Below are 22,371 nucleotides of genomic sequence, written 5' to 3' on the forward strand. Positions count from 1 at the left end.
ACTGCTTTGTATCCAGGGTGGATGAAGTGGAACAAAGGTGTAAAGAATAAGTAGGTGAGTGGATATAAAAGGAATTGAGGTTACAAGAAAAAAGGTACTTTGATGATAAGAATGCTGTTAAGAAACATATGGTAGGGAGGAGCCTAGCGCACAACCAAGATGGCCGCGTAGGTGCGAGGCTCCCGAGGACCTCCGCGACCTCCTGAATTAATCCTGGCGATATCCTGTCCTTGTTAAGGGGACTGTGTTGGGGAACCGGAGCTGAGGCGCCACCCGTTTTTTGGGCTCGAATCGGACCCCGGACGCCGGTGGGAGCATCGATCGAAGGTTGTGGCCTTCTCCTCGCCGGCCCCCCGGATTGGAGTAGTGGGGCGATCCGGGGACAAAGTGAATAACAGCGGCGAACGGGGCTGGGCGACGGGCGTACCCCGCGCTTTCGCTTTCGCTTTTGCGCCCTCCTAGCTCTCAAGCGGGGTCGGACTGCGGAGCGGGGTGTGGTGGTGTGGCCTTGTCCAGGAGCCCGGCTGACCCGCCGGCGGTGGGTTGACCCGCGGTTCGGTGGTCGCCCCTGCCCCCCCCCTGGCACCCGTGACTTGGTATAGCGGCCCGTCTGGGGTGCTTGGCACGACGGTGGAGGAGCCAGCATGTCCACTAAACAAGATGGCGACCGGGCGAAGGTGAAGACGACCCGCCGTGGCACGGCGCACCAGGCCAACAGTATGGACCGCTACACGCTCCAGAAGGGTTCTCCGGAGACATCGCGTACATCCCCGGTGGGCCCGACGGAGGCATCCGCTCATCCGGTGGATCTGACCCTCCGGGACGTCATGGGCGCCATCGCAGAGATGAAGGCCTCGGTGGACCAGCGTTTCGACACCTTGGCGCAAAAAATAGACTCGGTCCTGGTGGATGTGAGCCTTGTGAGGGCAGACTTGTCCAAAACAAACGACCGAGTCGACTCCCTGGCCCACACCACAACGAGCCTCACGACAGACGTGGTGGCCCTCCAGAAGGAGGTGCGCCGGCTTGGCCAGGCGAGCGCCCTGATGGACCGGCGACTGGAGGACTCCGAGGGTCGGGCCCGGAGGAATAATGTCCGTATTGTGGGGGTGCCGGAGGGACGAGAGGCGGAGGCGGCGGATCTCTTCGTGGAAGAGTTGATCCTAACCCATCTCCAGCCCCGGGGGCTGAGTAAGCTATTTGCGGTGGAGCGTGCTCACCGGGTCCCCGGGGGCAGACCTAAGACTGGTGCCCCGCCGCGGCCTCTCATCGCCCGGATTTTTAATTTTCGGGACAGAGATGCTATCCTCCAGACCTCCAGACAACAGGGACCGGTCAAGCTTGACAACATGGAGGTACATTTCTACCCAGACTTTACCCCGGCGGTCCAGAAGCAGCGGCAGAGCTTTCTTGGTGTTAAACGTCGCCTAAGGGACCTGAACCTCAAGTACTCAATGCTCTTTCCAGCTAAGCTGAGGGTGGAGGTGGATGGTCGCACGCACTTCTTCGACCGGCCCGAGGCGGCTGGGGACTGGCTGGATACTCTGCCTGGAGATCGGGGCCGGGGGGCGGGGGGGACGCGGCTGGCGAGGAGGGCCCGCCGGAGCAGAATTGAGGGGTGACTGCATAGGCCGTGCTCTGGACGTTGTTCCTTCACCATTTATTGATTGCGTATTTTCCCCTCCTATGGAGGTCGTGCGGGGTCTGTTGGGGGCTTCCCTCCTCCTCTGGGGGACTAGTTAGTATTTTAGCTACGGGGCGACAGGCACACTGCACTTTGGGGGGGCTGTCTGGGCTCATGCAGGGGTGCAGGGAGGGGGGAGTTTTGTTGGGACCGGGGGGTGGGGGGGGTGTGTTGTTTGTTAGCACCGCAGGGCAAACCCGCTACTATGTTGTTGTTTTTAGGATGCTCGATGGGGGACGACCGATTGTTTCGACGTATGATGGGGGGTAGGGATTTGGCTGTGTTGTCATGGAATGTTAACGGCCTGGGGGATAGGATTAAGCGTGGTGTGGTCCTGCAGTACTTAAAACGTATTTCGCCAGATGTTGTCTTCCTGCAGGAGACGCACCTTATAGGTAACTCCTTTCATGCAATGAACCGGCGGGGATATCGTTTGGCGGCCCATTCTGGCTTCACCTCGGGCTCGCGGGGGGTGGGTATTATGATCAAGAACTCGCTCCCGTTGGAGATTGATGAGGTGCGCCATGATGAGAGGGGACGTTTCACTGTTCTGGTGGGAAGAATGGAGGGTAGAGTGTTTATCTTTATATCAGTGTACGTCCCGCCTGGGTTACAAGCCACCACATTTGCGGACCTGGGGCGCCTCCTTCTGGACCTTCCGAGTGGCCTGCTGGTGGTTGGAGGGGATTTTAATGCGGTAGCCTCTGGGTCTATGGATCGCCATCCCCCTAGGGACCTCCCCCGGGCACAGGCGTGGCTGCCCGGCCTTCTGGACACGCTGGGCCTGGTGGATTGCTGGCGATTAAAGCATCCTGCATTGCGACAGTACACCTTCCACTCGGGTGCCCATGGTAGCCTCTCGCGGCTTGATTACATCCTTGTCCCGGCGGCCCACGCAGGGAGGGTGGGGGAGGTGCGCCACCTAGCGCGGGGTATCTCAGACCACTCCCCATTGTTGTTGCATCTCGATGTCTTCCCGAGGGGGGATGGCAGGGTGGCCCCCATCAATGCATGGTATTTGCGTGACCCCACCATTCGTGCTGATTTGATCAAATCCCTACAGCGATATTTCGATGAGAATGTGGGGTCGGTCTCTTCGGCCATCTCCCTGTGGGAGGCTTTCAAGGTAGTCCTTAGAGGGGAGGCCCTCTCCTTTATCTCCCATGCCCGGCGGCGCGAGCGGGAGGAGGTGACCCGGGTGGAGGCCGAGATTGCAGACCTGGAGGGTGACCTGGGAAGCGGGGTAACAGACGACAAGTTGCATGTTCTACACCTAAAGCAGGCGGCCTATCGGGCCCTCGTCACGGAGGCGGCCAGGGGCCTCAGTAGAGAGCAGCAGGGGCGATTGTATGATGTGGGTGATAAGGCTGGCAAATTGATTGCGTGGTTGGATAAGAGGGAGAGAGCGAGCCGTGTGGTGCCTTTGATTGAGAGTGTTGATGGTGCGTGTGTCACGGAGCCGGAAGCCATTGTCTCCTGTTTCGCGGATTATTTCCGCGAAGTCTACTCCCCGGTTTCCCCCTGCTCGGAGGCAGACTCCCATGCCCTGCTTCGGGACATCGCACTGCCCTCCCTAACGGTGGAGGACAGGGATTCGCTGGACGCCCCTCCCACCTCGGACGAAATTGCCTTGGCTATTCGCTCGGTTGCATCCGGCAAGGCCATGGGCCCCAATGGTATTCCCATCGAGCTCTACAAGCTACGCCCGGATGTGTTGGCGCCCCACCTGCGCGCGATGTTCCTGGCGGCCCACTCGCGGGGTTCCCTCCCGCCGGACCAGCGTCTAGCCACAATTGTGGTGATCCACAAGGAGGGGAGGCCCCGTGAACGGGTCACATCCTATCGGCCGATTTCGCTTTTGAACGCGGAGCCCAAAATCCTCGCCAAGGTGTTGGCCAACAGGTTGGTTGGCGTGGTGGGCGATTTGGTCCACCAAGACCAATCTGGCTTCATACCGCACCGCAACACGGCGCTCAATCTGCGGCGCTTGCACGGGGTGCTCGCGCGTGTCCCATTTGTGCGGGAGCCGGCCATCTTGGCGTCCTTGGACGCCACCATGGCGTTTGATACGCTTGAATGGCCATACATCTGGGCGATGCTGGCAAAATTCGGGTTTGGCCCGGGTTTCATTAGCTGGGTCAAATTGCTATATTCGGGCCCATTGGCGCAGGTGGTAGTGAATGGGCGAGTCTCGGCCCCATTCGCGCTGGGGAGGGGTACGCGACAGGGCTGCCCCCTGTCGCCTCTCCTGTTTGCCCTGGCCCTGGAGCCCCTGGCGGAGTGGCTGCGGTGGCACCCTTCTATCCGTGGTCTCCGCTGGACCCCCGAGCATGAGGACCGTGTGTCCCTCTATGCTGACGATATCCTTCTTTATCTCGCCTCCCCGCGTAAATCACTGATCGTCCTGGTTGATGTTTTGCGTTCATTCGGTCGCAACTCAGGCCTGGTCATCAACTGGGCGAAATCCTGTGTGTATGTGCTTTCCGGGGAGGCTCCGGCCCTACCACGGGACTGTCCGATCCAGATTGCCTCCCAAGGTTTTCGGTACCTGGGTATCTATATCACTCTCGACCCGGAGGCCCGCTACGAGCGGAATTTGTTACCCCCCCTCCGGCGTTTGAGGGAGGACGTGGTGCGCTGGCGGCGTCTGCCGCTCTCGCCGCTCGGCCGAGCGGCCTTGTTTAAAATGATGTCCCTGCCACGCTTCCTCTACGCCCTCCAGAATACTATGGACTTGGTCCCGGCACGCTATTTCCGTGAGGTGGAGGACCTCCAGCGGCGCCTGTTCTGGGACGGGAGGCCGCGCATTGCTCTGGCTAAATTGACGCTCCCGTGGTACGATGGGGGGGTCGCCCTCCCTGACATTAAACGGTATTACTGGGCCTCCCAACTAGCTGCAATTAATCATGGCCTTTACGGGCCCGCCTTGAACCCGGCATTCGAGATGGATAAGATGCTCCTGCCCGGTGGCGATTACAATCGAGCGCTCTACGCTGGCGCGCCCGACTCCCGTTTGACGGGACCGACGCGTGTCATGGTGCGTGTCTGGCACGCGGCTAATGCAGCTATGGGGTGGAAGGACCGTTTGACCCGGGCGTCACCGCTGTATGCGTCTGAGAGGTTGGGCTCCCTGTGGACGTCGAAGGGCTTCGAGAAGTGGGACACGATCGGAATCAGCACGGTGGGGGATCTCTGGACGAGGGGGGGATTCAAAACTTTTGAGACGCTGCAGGCGGAGTTCCAGCTGCAGGGCAGTGAGTACTTTCGGTACCTACAGGTTCGCCATGCGCTGGGCTCCGTCTTCCCGGATGTCGCATCCATTCCGGAGTCTTCCCCCCTGGAGGACAGAGTCCTGGATGGCCATGTCCCGGACAGCACGATCTCCCTCATATACAAAAAACTGATCAACGATAGATCGTGCCTGCTGACTAGTCTCCGCGAGGCTTGGGTTGCCGACGGGCTGGAGCTGGACGACGAGGATTGGATTTCCGCGGTGGCCTCTCCGAAAGAGGTGGCCATCCCGGCTCGTCTTCGTTTCGTCCAGCTCAAGATCCTCCACCGGGTTTACGTGACGGGGCCAAGGCTTCTGCGTATGGGCTTTGCTGGTGACGGAATGTGTAAGCGTGGCTGTGGTGCGTTGGCGACTTTCATGCATATACTGTGGGAGTGCCCGAAGGTGGAGCGATTCTGGCGTGGTGTGCATGAGGTCCTGCGTGTGGTGACGCGTGTTGCGCTGCTGCCTGAAGCGAGGAGATGCTTGCTGAATGTATGGGAACCGAATGACTATTCGGTCCCGCAGACGCGGTGGGTGACTCTGGGATACATGATAGCCAAGCGCGACATTGCTCAATTGTGGGGATCCCAGAGGCCCCCGGCGGTGTCGGACTGGAAAGAGCATATGGATTGGTGTATGTTTCGTGAAAAGGTGGTGTATGTGGCGAGAGGTAAGCCTGGGGCGTGGGTGAAAATCTGGGGCCCCTGGAACGCCTACCGCGGGGGTATTTGTGAGCCACCACTGCTACCGGCTGCCTCGCCTGCTCCGTCTCCCTAGACGGCCCCCCTCCCTCAGCCGCGGGCGCGCGGTCCCCCAGTCCCTGATCTATTCCCATTCCCCTCTCCAGAGTTCTGCTGCTGGTTTGGATCCCCCACTTATGGAGCACGTGCTGTTATTTTGGATCGCGGGTTGCCTTGCGGGTGTGGTTTTTTGGTGTTGTTTTGTTTCAAGAAAAGGGAACCGTACTGTGGGCTTGGAGCTGTGTGGCCTGCACCATTGATTACTCCTGTTTTCACTGCTCTACACTGCCTAGAGACTTTTACTGTATGTGTGCAATATGTTTTTTGTCATTCTAGCGGCCGGCCGGATGGTTGTAGGCCCATACTTGTAACTTTTACGAACTGCAATAAACGGTTTCAAAAAAAAAAAAAAAAAGAAACATATGGTACAAGTAGGAGGCTGGGTAAAAGTAAGAGAGCCTGTAGGGCACATGCTTTGATCAAAGTATACCAGACCGTTTGTGTGGTTAAATGCTTTAATAAAGCAATTAAAACAGAAGATAACAGGGTGTGGAACAAAAGTCAAGTGGTGATATATGGGAGAAGTATAAACTTGAAGGAAGGGAAACAGAAGGTAGACAAGTATTTGAAACTAAAGGAGAATTTAGAAGATGGTAATAAATTCTCGTTGGGTGAAAAGATAGTGGACAAAAGGAAAAGTGTGTGTGAATGCAAACGTCCAAGCTATCTAAAAGAGTATGTTAAGTAATACGTTTCTGCCTTAGGAGTTCAGGTAGCATGATAACCATATTGCTTAGGCCAAAGTTGAACTTGGAAAAATCTGGTATATTTGTTCATCATATGCTTGGCGACAAATTTCTTGTAACATGTTTTAATATGGTCTAATATGTTTCTATTGATGACGGGGAAAGTGTGATATCTTGTTCCAGGTACTTTAGATAGTACATGTAATATGGGGTTGGAATGTAGAACTTAGAATGTTGCACACACCTCAGGAGTTGGGTCACAGTTGCTCGGGGAGTTGCCCTTAGATCCCAATGGGTGAGGTGCCTTAATAAATTACTCTTGGTTACTCTTATAAGACAATCTTTATCTCTTATAAAGCGCAAATCCTAGGTACTATGAAATGTCTAACATTTCGGATGTTGAATAACATCAACATAAGGGGCGAACAGAACCTCTAGCAGTAAATCATATTTTCCCCACTTTGATATTTCGACATTCAACAAACATTCTACCCTGATGCATTCACTTTCAGGGAAGGCATTGGGGATCTCTAATCCTTTGAAATATATTTCAGACTTCTTAATACGCTAAAGAATTCAAAAAAGAACCAACAAGTCTCTTGTAACCTTGCATGAATAACACTTGAATGTTATGGAGTGCACATATCTGAAGTGATTAACTAGAGTCCTGTTGAGCCAAGAAGAAAACAAGCCATGTCTTAAATAACCTACATTTTTGTGATTTGATGATTGTATAATTGTCGAAGGATTTTTCATCTAAGGTATGTATCTTTCCTGTATACTGTTTATTTATCATCCCTCTATTATGATCTTTCAGTGATTGTTTTATAGGCCACTTGTTTTCCTGTACTCTTGTTATGTTATCACATTCTTCTTGAAAATGAATTTGTATGGCATACGCTTGCAATAAAAAAGGAAAATGCTACCATCCCTCCCCACCTAGCCAAAGTCAGACCTAATAGCTTGCCATTTTTATTTGAATACGTAAGTGAAGATGGGCGCACACAAAGGTTGTGAATGAGGTTCTACAAGAAGAATATCTTGAATAAAACAAGAATCATCTAGATATAAAAAATGTTACACTAACAATTTACCTCAAAAGACCCAGAATCGCATTCCATCCGAGGTCGTCATCGGTCATAAAACTACCAGTTTGACACACATGTAAATCTTTGCTCAGAAAAGTCTCCTGGCCAGAATGTCAGGAATAGATGATGTGTGCTGATATCTGCCTAGAGTCTGCTGGGGCAGAAACTTGTTCTAACCGGTGGAGTCATGCTTCATTTTTCAATTCACAAATTTAACATAAGGTTACAGAAAAGAAATAACATTCAAACTGCTGCTCTTTGCTTGTTATGTAATAGCATTATGCCACAGCTTAGCATGCTGTAAAAAATACTTTAAATAGTACTAAAGGAATCAGCAAAGTGCTCTTGAATGGAACTTATTCACAAATGTATTTGCAGACCCAACATGAATTTAAATGGGCTAAAAAGCCCTCTGTGTTCACGGATTCTGAATTACACTATTAAGGTAACTGGAGATTTATGCAAGGGAATCAAACATGGACCACATCTTGCTCTTATTTCCATTGAGCTATGAAAAGAGATAGCTACAAAGAATGTGTTTGTCAGGGTGAAAGCGTAATGAAAAATGCAAGGAAGAGCCATTTTTTCTAAAGAAATATTTGGTAACGTGTTTGCACGCTCGAAACAGCTAAAAGTACTCGCTAAAAGGAGCAGTACATGTTGATGGCTGTACAATGAGCACCCAAAAATTCCGTATCCCATCCTGGAAACACATGCAAAACTGCTTGTGTAAGAGTAAGCATGTTTCCAGGGTGGGACAGGGATGAGAACGTCCTCAAATTTCATAAGTGTTGAGCAGTGGGTTTCCTCAGATGAAAAAATACCTTCCCTAAGAGAAAAGAAGTGTTTGCACCTGAGTGTTGAAAGGCGTAGGCAGCAGAGACTGTTTACCAGTGTGGCTCCGCTGGGCGTGCAGCCACTTCCAAGATTGCAGCGAAAGCACTTGGCTTACATCCTAAGTGAGAGGACGGTCTGGAAGATTGGTGCCACAGGAAGCTTGCTATCTGCCCCATGTTCTCTTAGCCGCCTAACTGCAGTGGGAGTGGAGCTTGAGCAGGGGTAGAAGTGGCCGTCAGGCCTGACCACCTGCTAGGTGACGATTGGCTGGGGCTGGAGATCACTGCACCCTGCTTGAGACAAAGGAGCCTGACTCCACTGATGGGCGCAGTTAGCCGTGAGAGGATGGTGGAGTGGTGCACCCCAATGACGGAGACCCAGTAAGGCCAGGGGTGTGGGTGGCACTGCGAAGAGGCACTTGGAGTGCTGTATGCTCAAACGCCAAGGCTGCAGGTGCTGGAGTTGGGATGAAACTCGGTGCACATAGGAAGACCTTGACTTCCTGGTGGATTCCTCGAAGAGTGCTGCCCTCGTCGCCCCCCTTTCTTTCTTATTCCACTGCTTGCCATGTGCTGGGGGGCCACCTAAGAGGATCTTCATAGTTGTAGGGAGCCTGCCCTGCTGAAGGTTGGATCAACTCCCCCTTTGCCCAATGGAACCCTTACCGGAACCCACATCACACTGTCATTAGGGGCTCGCGTGCACAAATACATACTTCTTTCTTACCGCTGGTGACCTGTGTGGAGGCTGCTGCTGCATGGTGTGAGAGCCCAGTATTATCCAAGAGTGGTCCTTGGAGACAGAGTGCCATCAGAAACAGCTTCTTTTCTGTTTTTCCTCCAACCTATTTGTTCGGACCCCCTACAGGATTGAATCTCATGCGGTTTTTATAAGTATGAGGATGATTGATGAATGTATGTAGTAGTGTGTATGGTGTTCATGTATATCTTTTTGTAGTTGTGGGGTCATCACAACCATTGTACATATAGTTAGTTACCATGAATTATATGTAACTCATGTGTTTTGTGTACAAATTGTAGATGTTATTTAATATGTACATAACAACAGTGTTTCTCTAACTGACTCAAATAATATAAAAATGAGAAATGTGTTGTTAGATATATGGTTTTAAAAAATACAAAAAATACAAAAACTTTTGAAATAAAGACTACAAATGAGTTTAAATTATCTTTTTGTACCTTTGCTATGATTTCATAGACATAGGTTATGTGTTGGCAGAACAGAACCTTATCAGGTCAGATTTAAAGAAATATAGGTCTTGAAAGAGAATTTTCATTTGTGGGAGCCCAGTATGACAAAGTGGCCCACCAGCCCACCTTGCTACACCTAAGATGGGAAGAGCCCAACATAAGAAAGAGGAGGCTGTTATACTTGCTGCTCAGCCAATGTGAGTGTGGTGTTGAATTTTGGTGCATGATGATGCTGTGGAATTTTGCTTGAGTGAGGCTGGCAGTTGGTGTATGGGCTGAGCAGCAGGAAGGCTACTCCTGGTGGGGCTCTCTGTACTCCTACTCTTAATGATCACATTTGAATAAATCCTACCTAAGCTACCCTGGATTCAGATCTTCTTTTGATTACAACATTTTGGCGATGATTTTTTAAAAGAACCTGCATGTGAAAACTGCATGGAAGCCGAGACTAAGTGAAACATAACCTACTAGAATTTGAAGCCTGAGGTAACTTCCTATTGAAGAAGCTCCTCCTGAAACTAAGCATAATGTGTGTAACAGCTAGCTGGCAGCCCTGAGCCCCACCAGTGACCTTAAGACTGGTAAGCCCCAACCTGGGCATGCCAGATCCTGCTGTGTCTTCCTGGTCTTTTGGAGTGAACCTGCGTTCCCACATGTGAGCTCTGTATGGCTCTGCAGCAACCGCGGTGTGGGAGGACTTGCTGTGACATATATAATCCAGCTGTGAGCATCCCTGAGAATTTCTCCGCTACCAGTGATGCAGTTGATGCAATATTATGTGTGAGTATAGGCTACTGGGTTGTAACCAGCTTACCAGCTGTGTCTGTGGCACAAGAGTAACTCATCGGCAGTCCAGAGGATTTGGCAAGAGCGACGTGTGGAGAACGGCTTGTGGTGAGCGACAAGTGAAGAGCAGCATTGAAGAGTGACATGTGAAGAGCGACATGTGGAGAACGACTTTTGGAGAGCACCGGAAAGGAGTAAGCGGACACCCTCCCATGTGTCATCTTAAACGGGCAGTGTTGGTGTTAAGTGGGAATCTGATCACTACATGAGTGACCGTTGTACCAAACTTTTAAAAAAAGTTCAATATTTTTTAAAGCTCACCTGTTCCCAACTGTTTGTCTTGAGCGCTGTGTACCTAACGTGAGCCTCCACATCAGGAGTTCGCCATGAGGTGAGGAGCTCTTACGCTGTACTGAATGTGCGTGCCTTGAGCCACCCGGGACGCTCCCTGTGTACAAGCTGCCTGCGTGACGCCATCGTTTCTTTCCATCATTGTTTTTGACGTGTTTTTGGTTTTCCGTGAAAGTAACTCAGGGGCTTCAATGTTTGGACTTGCCCTGAGGACTGGATTGTGTGGCTGTGGAGTTAACATGTACCACTCGAACCTGTGCTTCGTTGTCTTCTGCGAGAGTAATATTCTGGGGTTTTAATGTTTGGACTTGCCCTGCGGTTTGTATCGGCTGGCAGCTGTGTTTTCCGGTACCGGCACCTGTGCTTCATCGTCCTGTATACCCTCATCACGCAAATATCCGGACTTCTTCTACTGTGAGTGAGAGGTCGTCCACCAGTAACTGTATTTCCATAGGGAACTGTACTTTACCTAATTTGGGTTTATTAGCTCTAAACCATATCTTGCGTGCTCATCTGCACTTTCACTTTCCTTTGATGTTGAGTTGGAGTAATTACTGTGTGTGTGGGTTGTCTTTTGGTTGTAGAATCTCTTTGTGTTACCTCTATTGTATGGTTACGGGAGGTGGTGTGTTTGAGATGGCTTTTAGGTGTTAATCCACTCTGGTTTTCCACTATTGTTGTGAGTTTTGGATTGATTCTAGTAAGTTACCCTTTTGATGTAGTATTTGAGATGACTTTTGGTGTGGAGTCACTCAGTATTACCACCATGGTGTGGTAGTAGGTGGATATAAGTGAATCCCTCACGGTTGGTGGTGTGTGTGTGTGAGATGGCTTTTGGGTGTCGTCACTCTGGGTTACCACCATGTTGTGTGGATATAAGTGAATCCCTCATGTTTGGCGGTGTGTGTGAGATGGCTGTTAGGTGCTAAGCTTCTCTGTTTTCCACTATTGTTGCGGGTTTTGGGTTGATTTTAGTAAGTCACCCTGTTGATGTAGTATTTGAGATGACTTTTGGTGTGAAGTCACTCTGGGTTACCACCATGGTGTGGTACTGGGAGGATATAAGTGAATCCCTCACGGTTAGTGGTGTGTGTTTGAGATTAACTTTAGGCGCTAAGCCACTCTGGTCTACAACTGTTTTTATGAGTGTGGGTTGATGGTTGACTTTAGGCAACACCTATTTGTATTATCACTATTTGAGAGGTGTTTGCATTCCTTCCTCTTGTGTTGTTGTCGGATGGTCTCATGTGAGATTATTTATTTTTGTTGTGGAGTGCTCCCTACTGCACCGTTGGGGTTTGGTTCTCTGTGTGTTCATGTTCATTTCAGTCTGGCCAGCTGATATGTTTTTGGTATAAGGGGTTTGGTTTGTTGTGCGTGGTGTAGTAGAATGTGGGTCGGTTTGGTTTTGTGTGGAAGGGGAGAAGTTGTTTGTTTTGTGTGGAAAGGGAGAAGAGTGGGTAGGTGTAGTCTTTTTGCTTTCTTATAAACTGTTGTTATCTTGCCCAGTTCTTTGTTTCCATTAATATGAGTGCATGGGTGGGCAATGTCATTTTCCATCATTTCATAGCTTATGTTAACATTCAAGTCAATTACATCCTTCTGTGCTTTCTTTGCATTTTGATGTTAACTTGCATGCCCATTGTACTGTGCTTTCTTAGCTTTTGATCTTAATCTTTTATACCCTTTTAGTCATCTTCAAGTCTTTGCAATGGGTCCTTGTGTTATTTCTATGCATGTACCTTTTACCAATGCATACTTTTTCTTGGACCATTGCATTGTTTTCTTGTTCACTGTAAGGAAGGGAGATGTGTTATACTTGCTGCTCAGCCTGTGTGCGTGTAGTGTGGAATGTTGGTGCATGATGATGCTGAGGAATGTTGGATGAATGAGGTTGGCAGTGGGTGTATGGGCTGAGCAGCAGGATGGCTGCTCCTGGTGGGGCTCTTTGTACTCCTACTCTTGATGATCACATCTTAATAAATCCTACCTAAGCTACTCTGGAGTCCTATCTTCTTTTGATTACAACAGACGCCCAGGGGGAGCCCACCCTGGCTGGTGGTAGACCCTTGCAGGCATCTGGCCAGCAGGCTGCCAGAGGGGTGACAGCATCAGAGGACAAATTGGGCACCATTCTGGTGGCCACTGGCATGACAAGAGACTTGCTGGAGCACAAAATAGACAAATTGACTCTAGATTTAGTCTTATTGGGAGCAGACCAACAAAAATAGCCAGGGGGGTGCCCCAAGTGCAGCAGGGCTGACTGACCTTGCTCCTTTTGCAGCTGTGCTACAAACAGAACAGACGGAGAACAATGAGTGGGTCCACACTCTAGAGCTGCGGGAGCAGGACTAAGAGAGGCAAACCTGGCGCAAAAACATTAGGATGAATGTTCTCCCTGAGAACATTGAGGACTCCTCTATGCTCCCATACCTGGATGACTGGCTGCAGGAAGTGGTCACCTCTGAGTGGCTCTCTGTGTTCTATGTCTTGAAGCGGGCACACAGAGTACCATTGTGTCCCCCTAGGCTGGGGGGTTCCCCTATCCAGTGGTGACCCACCTGCTGCATGGCCAGGAATGTGACTTTATCCTGAGGGAAGCTTGAGTGAACGTTTCCTTTTTGGTAGGCAACACCAGGGTGTCAATCTTCCCAGACTCCATGGCAAGTGTGGAAAAGCAGAGAGTCTCCTATGTAGCCTTAAAGAAATGTTCGCATGACTTGAGTCTACAGTATGCTTTGCTTTTCTTTGTCAAGTTGTAGATCCAGCTGGAAAACCAACCCTACTTCTTTGCCAACCCCTTAGAGGATTTGGAATGGTTAGATGACCATCATATAGGGGCAGAAGAGACACTGGCTTTCAAGGCAACGGAGAAATGGCAACAAATACAAAGGAGGGTGCGGCAAGCCTGAGATGCCAGACCATCAACGTGGCTGCCGACTAGAGAGGAAGTGGGTGGTCCTTGCGTTAGCCTGACTCTGCAATAACACTGGGATGTCTAAGTCTGGGAAGGACAGTATAGCTGGATCCTGTGGACAGCTTACCACTCCCTGGGGTTACCTCTTACATGGCGGATAAGATCATGTGACCCACTAGGATGAGTTGCATGGAACTTGTAGCCATGCTTTTGTAATTTGTTTTTGAGTCAGACGTCCATATATCCTTCTCTTATATTGTGGATTGGGTGGGAGGGAGACTGCAGGAGTGTTTTCTTGCTGTTTGGGGACAGCTGTGGTGGTTACTGGAGGTGTGGTTCAGTCTCCACTCCAAGAGCGCTGTCTGTGGGGGCAGTGCTGGCTCAGTTGGCGAGCAGGTCTTAATTGCAGGTATGAAGTTGTGGTACATTTTCTTTGTGTGGATAAGGTGTCTTAGCTCCTCAGTCCTGGGTGGGGATGTTGAGATTTGTATGTTAAAATTGTTATTGGTTGTTTCTCACAGATGCCCATTGCTGCATTAATAGTTGCATTAATGGAGATCTCTTGACCCGGGGGAAATTTGGCATGAATGCTCTGTGCGCAGATGGTTGGGGTTATGGCACATGTACGCATACTTACGTGGAATGTTGAACATGAGAGGTGTTAAGTCCTCATGCAAGCAATATGACGGACAAGTATACATTAAGAGACTGAAGGAGCAAAACAGTTTTCTGCAAGAAACACATATTATTAGCATAGAGGGTAGGCGTTACAAAAGAGATGGAAGGCTGATTGCACTACATATTCAGCCTTCACAAGGGGGCTCTTAAATAGGATATGTATTGGAGTCCCAGTTAGAGATTGTTGATAAAGGGGGCCGATACAGATTGCTAGTGGACAATTGAAGGGGATAGATGAAGCGATTCTCAATATATATGCCCTCAATGTAGATCAACAGGATTTTATTGGACAACTAAGCACCAAACCTGTCATAGATCACACCCATCCTTGCCTAATGCTGAGGCCCAAAACATAGTTATGGGACTTTGGGCATGGATAGCACAATTGGGCCTCTTGGAGGGATGGCATGTCCACTCTCCCCATAGGTGCAAATAGTCCTATTAAACTGCACACATGAGCTGCATGTGTGGTTAGATAGATAGCAGTGTAGCACAGCTGAATAGGAGAGAGTGTTGGATGCAGAGTATCTGGAAAGAATCCATTTGCACCATAATCCTCCATTGCTGACTCTTAATTGGAACTCCCAGAAAGGAGCTTCGAGTTGGCATCTCAACATTTAGCTACTGGAGGACCCGTTGTTCAAAGAAGGGGCTGGGGTGGTCATTAGAAAATATTTTGCTGAGAACACAAACAGCGGCGAACCCCCCCAACCCCCTATTGTAGAATGAGAAGAATGAGAGGGCTTTGCATCGCTGCAAGATATAGGATCAGAGCCTAGCTTAAAGCGGACATACATAAGCAGGAAACGCTGCTCCAAGGTTTGGAAAAGCGGTGGGTGCAGATCCCTCCAGAGCGAAAGACTGCAGAAGGAGCGTGAACCACTGCTAGCTCTCATAGAGTGCCTGAGAGGTAATGATTACCGCAGATACATTAACAAAGCTCCTAATGAATAGGAAAAAGCTGAGAAACTGCTTGCATGGCTGGCTAACCAAAAGAGAAAGGGAAACCAAAGGAAATGATGGACGGAGTGTTGAACATTGCAAGCACTCACCCCCAGTCAACTTTAATCCACAACCGTTCTTTAGCCCACACTGCCACCCCAGTTCAGACATGGCCATATGCAAATCAGTCTGACCTTGTGCCTCATGGGAACAGTCCAGCCCGAACTGCCAAGCCATGTCTTCCCTGGACCGGAAACAAGCTTCCTAGGACCGGTTTCTGGCATTTCAGCCGTCTTCAGCCATGATTTTTTTCACTAAAGCTGCAGCTGGGGCTATGGTCCATACATAGATGGAGAACAATGAGGTATTCAGAGATTACACCAGGCAGCTTTATGCCCTGCGGTAGGTGCAGAGCTTGCAGTAATACAGGACTACGTAATAAATGCACAACCCCATCGAGTGTCAGCTGCAGAGACTAAAATTCTTTGAGGGGGTATAACTGAGCAGGAATCAGGGGGACCATTAAAGAAATGGTGAGAGACAGGTGTTGGACACAGATGGGCTTCCCATTGAACTCTATGCTGCATATGGTGAGCAGTTAGCGCCCCGCCTAGCAGCAGTGTACAAGTCAAGGCAGCTGGGTAGACTGCCATCAACCTTGTGAGGCATTTGTATTGCATTACCTAAACCAGGCAGGAAGAGTGAGAATGTGGCCTTATAGAGGCTGCTGTCCTTAATGAATGTGAATTACAAGATACTTAGCTTGATATTGGGCAACAGGCTGCTACCTATCTAATCCACCCAGACCAGTCGGGGTTAATTTACACAAGTAGCACGACTTCAAATATAAGGCGGCTATTCCAGGGATTGCATCATCCTATTCTGGACTGTCCCACAGTTTTAGCACTGGTGATGGATATAGAAAAGCCGTAGACTCTCTGCAGTGGGAATTCCTATATGTGGTGATGGCCGGTATGGTCCATTCTATATATTAACCCTGTGGCCCAAGTGAAGAGCGGCAGCATCATTTCAGAGTGGTATCCTGTGGGCATAGGAATTAAATAGGGTTGCCTGCTGTCAAATGGGGAGGGATACCAATTTGATCATGTTGAAAGAAAGAGCACAGGAACTTTGCCACTGGTTAACAGGAGTAAAGTGCATAGAGGTCTACAACTAGCAAAAACAGATTGGGCAAAAATCTGGTGGTACTCCAAGCAATAGATTGTCATTCCCTCCAGATGTGATAAGGCCTAATGAACATAAGGGATAATGCCACCATATTCAATTCAGATATGACATGAGATACCAACAAAGACAAGCAGCACTCTGACATCACAACATTAATCCATCTCTGCGACACACACATGTACCCTCGAAAGAATAGTGATGCACATGCAGAGTATTCAACAAAGAAGGTGCCCAGAACTAAGCACCACTACACCATCTCTTCCTATTACATCATTCTGAAACTCTGATAAATCTAACCCAGCAACACCTGACAGACTAAGGATGAGAAACACACTCCAAAGAAAAAAATTAAGAAAGAAGAAATAATTTCACAGATTGAAGCAGGAAGTTGTTAAAGGAAACATTTTTTAATAAAAGGTTTTACATTATATATGTATTAATTTATTGTTTTAAAAGATGTTATAATTTATTGTGTTTCATATATTAAAATTTAAGATTAATGTGATGTATATGCACTTAACACTTTACTTCAGTGTTTCTTATTAGAGTACTAGATGTTCAAAATATTGTTTCAAAACTATATATATATATACACACACACACACAAATATGTGAACCATTAGACTTTCAAAAGAAAAAGTAAAAGGGAATATAACATAAGTAAATACATCATTCTTATTCAATTAATAGAATTCGTTATTACATACAGTACTAATAGATAATTTATAACATTTATGATTGTATTTGTTTCCCTATAAACACATTCAATTATTGTAAATCTTTTACTACACTTCAAATGTTTAAAATACAAGCAGACAATGACATAAATTTGAGGAAGCAACTGAAGTATGAGGGGGGGGAATGCTTAACGTTGCAATCTCATATGTAGGTGTTGCTTTTTTGGTTCTTTTCCTTTTCTAAATGAGTAAACTTTGTATAGCATCAGTTAATATACGTGGGCGCAATGATCGACTGAAAAGGCAAACGGTGGCCTTTGACTTACGGATTTTAAAAGAGGATATATTATGTCTGCAAGAAACGCGTATTGAGAATTCATGCCGAAATAGGCTTAGTGGTCTGGGCTTCCAAATTGTCTGCTGTACTACCCAAGGAACGTGTAGTTGGGGGGTTGCTGTTTTATCAAACTTAGTGTTGTTCCCTCTCGGGCTCTTTTACGCTCTGTTCTCTTTATGGTTCGATGTCTATGATCTTGTGGTGGAAGATGGTGGCTAGTGAGTCACAGAGGTCTCGTGATGGCGGGATGTCGTTAGAGCTGGAGCTGGGGTTGGCGAGTTCCTTGACGATGGTGAAGAGCTCTTTGCTGTTGTGTGCGTTGTTGTCGATGCGTTCCGTGAAGGAGGTCCTTTTGGTGGTTCGAATGAGTTGGTGGGGTATGCGACTGGCGTTCTTGAGAGCGGTGTGGTTGTCCGGTGTCTGTTCGTGGCGCCACTTATTCTCGAGTCTTCGGCAGGTCTTCTTGGATGTTGGTGGTGAACCAGAAGGCCCTTCTGTCGGTGCGTCTGTTTGAGGGTTTCTTGGATGGGGCGAGGGTGTTGGCGCAGTCATCGATCCATTTCCTGAGGTTTCGTGCGGCTGTGTCGGTGTCATCGGTGGGTGGGTCTAGGGCGAGGGTGGTGAGTAGCAGGTCTTTGGTGACCTTGCTCCAGCTGCGGTGGGGGATTCGTTGCAGGTGGTTGTGTGTGGTGTTTTTCTTGAAGGAGAAGTGGACGCAGCGGTGGTCGGTCCAGTGGAGTTCGGTGGTGTGGCTAAAGGTGACGTGGTTGCTGGCATAAAAGATGGGGTCGAGCGTGTGTCTGGCGGAGTGGGTGGGTGTCATGACGAGTTGTTTGAGTCCGAGGTTGGCGAGCAGGGTGGTGGAGTTGCTGTTGTTGGCGTTCGAGGTGGAAGTTCAGGTCTCCAAGGAGGATGTAGTCTGTGGAGGCCAGTGCGTGCGGGCTGACGACGTCTGTGATGGAGTCGCTGATCTGTGGTCGGGGTCGCCTGTAGAGGAGGGTTCCTCTGAGGGTGGTATTGGGATCGATGTGGATCTGGAAGTGCAGGTGTTAGGCGGTGCCGAAGGTGTCTTTGGTGCTGGTCGAGATTCTGAGGGTGTTGCGGTGGACAATGATGATTCCTCCTCCCAGTCTGTTGGTGCGGATCTTGTACCCATCCGGGATGGCTACGGTAATGTCGAGCGCCGACGCGGGGTTCATCCAGGTCTCAGTCAGGAAGGCGACGTCCGGGGAGGAGGAGTTGAGCAGGTCCCAGAGTTCGATGGCGTGCTTGTGGATGGAGCGGGTGTTGAGTAGTACACACCTGAGATGATTTTGACCTGCCCTGGTGGGAGGGGCAGGACACGCATGTGTTTGCTGGCTGGAGAAGCTGCAGGTTCGGCAGGTGAAGGGTCCGTGGGTGAGCTTTGGGGTGGCCTGGAAGCAGGTGGTTGATCGGCCGGTGTTGAGTGCGTGGAGGGGGGTGGCGTCGTAGCGGCGTCTGGGTGCTCGCAGGGGCCAGGGGGTCTGGGTGTGATCCAGGCGTGGACAGGCTCAGACGGGCTTGCCTTAGGCGTGCCTTCGACGCGCCAGCGGCGCAGCCGCTGCGTGGCCGCCATTAAGAAGGGGAGGTGGGAGGGAGGAGCAGCTGGGAGGCGGGTGGGAGGGCGAATGGGCGTGTGAGGGGGCGGGCCGCAGGGGGCACAGCAGTGGGAAAAAGCAATCAGAGAGCTACGAGGGAAGGAACCAGGGAGCTACAGGGGGAGGGGGGCAGGACGCCGAAAGAAAATACAGGAGAAGGCACACAGGAGGCAGACACAGTAGCCCAGAAGAGTGGGCAAAAAACAGCGATAACCGCAAAAACGAGAGTGGGCACAGGAGGCTCGAACTCACGCTCGCGCCAGCAGCAGCGGGTGGAAGGACAAGGGCACAAACAGGTGGTGCTAGCTGTGTTGCAAAGAGATTTGTACAGTATTGTCCCTCCAGAACACTGCGGTCCTCTTCAGCCTCTCTCTCTTGTCGACTCCACATTTTAAGTGTGTCCATGGGGGAACGGGAGGCTTTTCCGTTCTGGCAGCTAAAGTCTGGAATGAACTCCCACAGGAACTGCTCCTAATTCCGATGGAGACTGCATTCCGTAGGAAACTCAAATCCTGGCTTTTCCAGTGAGTCAGTTTGCCAGTGGTTGTGCGATGTTGGGGGTTTTGCCCCACTCAACGATGTGACATTCCCCAGAGTAGCTCTGCGCTTTCCAAATACCTCATTCATTCATTCATTCATTGTCGTCATCGCCGGGATGCCGTTGTCGGAGTACTTAGACGCCGCCCTCGTGCGCTGACGTCAGTTCTTTTTTCCACGCCAGTAAGCCCAGATCCGGAAAGAGCATACCCTTTAGTCACTTTTTGACTAAACTTTTTGAAATTTTTTGGTTCCTATTTCAAGTCGACCTCGACTCCTGGTGCCGGTAGGGATGGCCGGGTTCAAGCCGTGCGACGCCTGTCACCGCCTGATGTCGCTCACGGATCACCATCGCCGGTTGTCTCTACTGCCTTGGAGCTGACCATGATGCCGAGTCGTGCCTCGACTGCCGGGCCTTGACCTCGAAGGCTAGGCAGGAGCTGTCCCGCAAGCTGCTTGAGCTCCGGCAGTCGGCTCGCGCCGTTCACGGTCCCGGTCAAGGAGGAGGTCGCAGAGCCGCAGCCATCACCGCTCGTCGGGATCGAAGTCCTCGCAATTCTGGTAAGTCGAGGCACAGTAAGAAGTCTAAGAAGCAACATCGCTCTTCTGACTCCCCTCGCCGGTCACGCGACTCGGCTGAGGGTCCAGGTGGCACCACCCACGCGGCTCTGTCGGAGCCACAAGAGTCGCATCCGTCCCCATACCCTCCGGTCCCTGGGGCCGATGCAACTCCGGCGCAGATTCGAGACTTCCTCGTAGCCATGAGGAGTCTCGCTCTGCCATCGTTGCCTGTCGACACGCCTTCGGGCCCCGCAGGTCCGTCTGGGGGAGCCTAGCGGGCCGGCGGCTCCGGCCCCGTCGCCGACTTCGGTCCCGACGCCGCAGACCCCCGGGGGATCCAGGCCTGGATCCCGGTCAACGCCGGTCGACCTTACGACCCCTCCGCCGGTGCCGATCCCTTTGGTGCCGCCCCCGGTGCTGCCTTCGGACGACGACATCCCCAGGTTTAGTCCCGGTCCGGGCCCGGCACCGGAGCGGCACCAATGGATGACAGATTCAACTACCGCCCGGCTCCGACCTTTCTGCCCGTCTACCAGGAGTCGGATGACGGGGACGACTGGGAGGGGTCTGAGGACCCTCTGGCACAGCAGTGCCAGTTATCTCAGAATTGGGCAGAAGAGCTGGGGGATGCCAGTGGTCTTGACACCTCCCCTGACACTGGCTTCATCTCTCCTCCCTCTGTGGCTACGGAGGCGGGTGCTACCTATTCTGTGGTGCTGCACAGGGCTGCCGAAGCCCTTCAGCTGGAGCTCCCTGCAGTGGCCGTGAGGACTAACCTCCTCACTGAAGTGCTTCAACCACCAGTAAGCTCCTCGGAGCCTCTGCTGCAGTTCAATGAAGCACTGACGGACGTTCTGATGGGCACCTGGTCCAAGCCCTCCACAGTCCCCCCTCCTGTGGACAGGAACGTGGCCCGGCGCCACTGCCCCGCACCGGGCGACCCAAGCTTTCTGTCGGTGCACCCCACGCCTGAAAGCCTGGTTATCTAGGTCTCTACCTCCCAGACCGCCTTCCCGTCCGCTCCCCCGGATCGGGAATCCAAAAGGCTGAACAGTTTGGGAAGAAACTGTTCTCCTCTCTTAGTCTGGGGTTGCGATCTATCAACACCGCGTGCCTTTTGGACTGTTACACCCACTCCTTGTGGGATACGGTGGCGGACGTGCTGCCCCAGTGTCTGGAGGAGGCCCAGACACGGCTCGCCCAGGCTCTTGCCGAGGAGCGGGATGTGGCACTGTACTCAATACGATGTGGGCTTGACACAAAGGACTCGCTAGGTAGGGCAATTGCGACCACGGTGGCGATTCGTCGCTACGCCTGGCTGAGGTCCACGAATTTCTCCGGGGATGTCCAGAGCACCCTCATGGACATGCCCTTCAATGGCCGTCGCCTCTTTGGTGACAAAGCGGATAGTGCGCTGGAGCGCTTTAAGGACTCCAGGGCTACGGCCAAGTCCTTGGGCCTCTCGGCCCGCGCACTTCCACTTTTCGCCCGTTTTGTGGCCAAGGAAGGGGCGCCCCCACACGTCCGTCTAGCCACAGGCTGCAGAACCAGCCTCAACGCAGTCGCGGACGTGGATTCTGCCGAAGCTGAGGGGGGGAACAGAGAGCCGGTCAGCCCACATCTGCCCCAGCATCATCTGCCTCACAGGCTTCCTAGTCCGAGCTTTCAGGCCCATTCCACGCCAGTGTGAGGCAGAGTTCGCCATCCCCTGCTCCACTGGCGCACCATCACATCGGACAGGTGGGTGCTGCAGATCGTCTGAAGGGGCTACTCCCTCCACTTCGAGGCGACACCCTCCAGCCATGCCACCGCAGTACCCCCGCATGTCGGGGGATCACTTGCAACTTCTGCAGGAGGAGGTTACGGCCCTCTTGGCCAAGGGGACTATCGAGCACGTTCCTGGCCCAGAAGTAGGTTGGGGTTGTTATTCCCACTACTTTCTGGTTCCCAAGAAGGGCAAAGGGGGCCTACGCCATATCTTGGACCTCAGGAGCGTCAACGCCTTGCTCCGGAAGGAGAAGTTCAATATCCTCACCTTGGCTCAGGTTCTGGCTGCCCTAGACCCTGGAGACTGGATGGTAGCGTTGGACTTGCAGGACGCTTATTTTCACATCCCCGTACTGCCGGCCCACCGGCGTTACCTGCCGTTCACGGTAGGCCACGAGCACTTTCAGTTTACCGTGCTCCCCTTCGGCCTC

General features: G+C 51.2%; 1 long non-coding RNA gene across 2 annotated transcripts in view; it reads right to left on the reverse strand.

The window, feature by feature from the left end:
• Positions 1-22,371, reverse strand: part of LOC146864041 (uncharacterized) — a 164,708-nt gene that overhangs the window by 24,849 nt on the left and 117,488 nt on the right. The gene's annotated exons all lie outside the window — the stretch shown is intronic.

This window comes from Triturus cristatus, chromosome 2_1 (assembly GCF_964204655.1).
Source record: "Triturus cristatus chromosome 2_1, aTriCri1.1, whole genome shotgun sequence".
Classification (NCBI taxonomy): domain Eukaryota; kingdom Metazoa; phylum Chordata; class Amphibia; order Caudata; family Salamandridae; genus Triturus; species Triturus cristatus.